This window comes from Dasypus novemcinctus, chromosome 3 (assembly GCF_030445035.2).
Source record: "Dasypus novemcinctus isolate mDasNov1 chromosome 3, mDasNov1.1.hap2, whole genome shotgun sequence".
Classification (NCBI taxonomy): Eukaryota; Metazoa; Chordata; class Mammalia; order Cingulata; family Dasypodidae; genus Dasypus; species Dasypus novemcinctus.
This window is the reverse complement of record NC_080675.1, coordinates 102,727,409-102,731,851: the sequence shown is the minus strand read 5'-3', so window position 1 is coordinate 102,731,851 and position 4,443 is coordinate 102,727,409. Positions and strand designations below refer to the sequence as shown.

At 36.5% G+C, this 4,443-nt stretch overlaps 1 pseudogene; it reads left to right on the top strand.

Moving 5' to 3' along the window:
- The first annotated feature begins 1,629 nt into the window (after nt 1-1,629).
- On the top strand, nt 1,630-2,593 carry LOC101424446 (olfactory receptor 4F21-like; annotated as a pseudogene).
- The last annotated feature ends 1,850 nt before the right edge of the window (nt 2,594-4,443 follow it).

The following is a 4,443-nucleotide window of genomic DNA, read 5'->3' as shown; positions in this document are numbered from 1 at the left end:
TTCAAATGTGCTAGTATAACTAAGGAAACATTTTTAATTTCATCTAATAGCCACATGTGACTAGAGATTACAACATTGGACCAAGCAGTTCTGGAGTTTGGAATCTCTTCTCACTTTTCTATTTTTCTTGTATGTAAATCCAAAGCCATATCTGGACTAGGAAATCTAGATTACAGTTGTGTGTCCTCACTTTCTCTTTGTAAATGTGTAACTAGGAATAGATATTATCTTTGAGATTCCATGGTGATAGTTTTCAATCATCATGTACAATATATGGTGTAGGTATGTGTGTGTGGTTTGTGAACATAAACACAAACATCAAAGGGGAAATGTTGTATATGATTTTTTCCCTCATGCTGGGTTTCTCATGCCCTATCCTTTCAGGTCAAAGTCTGGGATTTCTTATGCACCTAAGTACTTTTATTTTAGCAGTCCTTTACTGTTTCTAATCCTAATTTTCTCTTTCCTCAACTACTTTACCATTTAGGAATATGTCCAACTATTGTGGGAAGAGGAGGGATTGAGAGACAGAAGTGTTTTTACCACAAGCAGGAGGTTAACTCCCATCTGTTAACAGGTTATTCTTTCAGAAATAGGCAAGAGTAAGAAACTCTTGTAGCAGCCAAGATTTTTGTCAATCAAAAATCAGACTTTGCATTGTATGGTTTAAATCAGAGGACTGAGATAAGAGGGGTTAAAATCAAGGGAGTTGAGTGGGCAAGAGAGGTCAATGGTTAAATGCCAACTATGTGATTTGTATGCATTTCTTCATCTCCGGCAAAATCTAAAATCTTAAATTTCCATTTATCTTAGATTTATAAGCATCAAGATTTGCAAAGAATCTGAATAGAGAAATACATATGACTTCTTAACCTCCTTGATTTCCTGCAGAATCCCTGCCTCAACTTGCACACCTATGCCATGTCCTGGCTATTAGTCATCCTATTTGTACTAACTTTTAATATTCTGGAAACCCACACCAGTATCTTGTGCCCTCAATTCCTTTTTAACCTTGCTTTGGTCCTACCATACTCTGAGTCACCCCAATGCCCTATAACAGGTTTTGTTATAATCACCTATACTCTGTAGGCTTTGGATGAATTGCTAATGCACTTGTGGGTAGTGATGTGAGAATGACCACAAGAGACTTATTATGTATCAGAAATGAGGTAAGGTTGAGAGGAGAGAAAACTTGAATGATGAAGAGTATTCCATGAACAATTCAAGAACAGAACCTATGAGTTCTGGGAAATGAGACCATTTCACCTGTTCATTCTTCTCTCTTTGTGTTACAATGCATCACCTTCCTGACCTCAGTCTTTGCAATGCACATCTACTATGTTTCCATACTTCTTACATTATTTTGTTTATAGGTGGATAATCCTAGAAGGCCATGATGATAGGGATATTGCATATGGTAGTGACTCATCTGCTTAAGTGACCAAATGTAAAATGTTTGTTTAGTGATTAAAAGACTGAGAATGAATTGAGGTGATATATAGTCTTGCAGTGTGAATACCTTGACAATTTAATCATTATAATTCTCAGACATTACTACAATTCTAATTTTAATTTCCTCTTCAATTTCTTTTATCTGGTAATACTGGAGGCACTTGAACTCATAAGTCAATGGATGGAGTGAATCACTCTGTTGTGTCTGAGTTTGTGTTCCTGGGACTCTCCAATTCCTGGGAGATCCAACTTCTCTTTGTGTTCTCCTCCATGTTTTACATGGCAAGCATAATGGCAAACTCTTTCATTGTGCTCATAAGGACAGCTGACCCTCACTTACATTGCCCCATGTACTTTTTATTGGCCAATCTTTTCTTCATTGACCTGGCTGTTTCTTCTGTCCTTACTCCCAGGATGATTTATGACCTTTTCAGAAAGCAGAAAGTCATCTCCTTTGGAGGCTGCATCACTCAGATCGTCTTCATTCACGTCGTTGGTGGCACAGAGATCGTACTGCTCATAGCCGTGGCCTTTGACAGATACATTGCCATATGCAAGCCTCTCCACTACTTGACAATTATGAGCCGAACAATGTGTAGTTTTCTTCTGGTTCTTGCATGGATAATTGGCTTCATCCATTCTGTGATTCAATAGGCTTTTGTTATAAATTGCCTTTCTGTGACCCTAATGTGTTGGATAGTTTTTACTGTGATCTTCCTCAGTTCATCACATTTTCCAGCAAAGACACCTACAGACTAGAGTTCATGGTCACAGTCAAAAGTGGGTTTATATCCCTGGGAGCATTCTTCATATTGATCATCTCTTACATTTCTATCCTGGTCACTGTTTGCAAACACTCTGCAGGGGACTAATCCAAGGCCCTCTCTACTTTGTCATCTCATATTATGGTGGTGGTTTTGTTCTTTGGTCCTTGCATATTTGCTTATATCTGGCCCCACCCTACCTCACACCTAGAAAAATTCCTTGACATTTTTGATGCAATTCTCACTCCTCTTTTGAATCCAGTAATTTATACATTGAGGAACAAAACATGAAGATGGCAATGCAGAAAATTTACCGTAGATTCATTATTAAGAAAAATTTCTTGAATGACAAATGTTTCATGATGTTTCTTTCCTAACTTTCTATTATATCAATATCATGAGTTTCCAAGTATGTTGCTACTATTTAGGTGTCCCAGATTAAAATAACATTGTTATTTTCCATCTTAACTGAGAAATTGTTTTGTTCTGTATGGTTAAATAAGCATACGATGCAGTAGTAATATCTCCAGGAGGGGTCTGATTGCTGGTCCCTCAGGAGACATTTCTTTTGTGAATTGACCATGGTCTTGGCCTCACAACTGGGAGTCTTTTCAGTGTTACCGAGTTGGTTATATAAGGAAATTCTTTTTGACACTAAGTAAATTGACACCAGATGGGAAACATACATCAAGTTGCCAATGTATTAATTGTCACAAAAATATCTGCCAAGTGGCAGGACTTCCAATATATTTAATTTATTCTTTCATTATCAGGAATTATCTGGGAAGTCAATTGATGATCAGAATGTTAATGAGAGGGAATTAGAAGAAGAGGAGTTAGCTAGATTATTTGATATTTAATCACATCAAGTTTTGATGGAGATTAATGTCCATATCTCCAGACCAGGAAATGCACACCATCATAAGAGTTAAAAATAGAATCCTTAGGACAGCCCACCCATTTATCTGGACATGGCTATCTGGGTTTTCCAAAATTTATCTTTTTTTTTCTTTTTGAGGTACTGGGACTGGGATTTAACCCGGGACCTGTTTGTAGGAAGCCAGCACTCAACCACTGAGCCACATCAGCTCCCTAATATTTACCATTGTTAAAGGGACATCTTTATTTATTTATGTAACTAGTCAGTTTCTTTATCTTCCTTCTGCTGATATAAGCCTATTCCCAGTGATTTTGCATTATTTCAGTTCTCACAAGCTAAGTTTTAGTTTGGGAAGTATATAATATATGCACACATATCATTCTATAGGAAGGAATTTACATCAACTGATTTAGAAATTACAGTTCATACTTATTTCAAAAAGGAACAAATAAAGATCATTCTCAGAGATGTAATGAAAATGGCTCTGAATGCAACATGTACTTCATATATCTTTGTCAATCTATCAGCATTCCTAACATTCCTATTATTTTATAAATATCATCATTTTCTTCATAATTTCTGTTCTAATTTATTTGCATTTTTTAAACTTTTCTATAGGTTATATAATTCTTTTATTTTATTATTTTTGATCCTTTCTGTATACTTGGAAACTGTGTGTATGTGTATATATATGTATGTATATGTATATATAAAAGTTCACTAGTTGGACCTTATACTAAGTATCCCCATAATTTGTTTTGAAGAAGTGGCATTTGCAATTTGGAAATTTCATTGGATTTCCTTTTCAATTGGTTAATCAATATTCACAGGTGCTAGCAGGGATTCCTAGATCCTCAGTTTTATTTGTTCCCATTTAGAGCAAAGCCTACTTTTCTCTGTCCTTCTTCTTCCTGTCAGGACTACATCTATGACAAGATCTATTCCCCAACTGCATAGTGACTGAAGACTTTCCATATCATTTGATATAAAGCTTTGTCAAGGGACATTCTGTTTAGTTTAAAGTCATATGCACATTTTGTTGAAGTCTACTCTGTTGTCTGCCCAAATCACCAACCCCTTCCTCCCTGACCACTACTGACTGGTCAAATTTTGGGCTCTGAGCCAAGCTAAGTCATAATGGCATATCCCCTTGCCTCAGTTGAATGACTTGAGCCCCTGCCTGAGATGGGCCAATCAGAACTTTGCCCCAGAATGTCTGAGATTGAGAACAAAGAGAAAACAAATCTCAGTTCCTTTTGGAGCTGTGGGATGTGGTTAACTGTTGGCAATTATATTTCCTGCTGCCAAAAATCTAATCTAGGATACTTAAAAAAAGATATGAGGGAA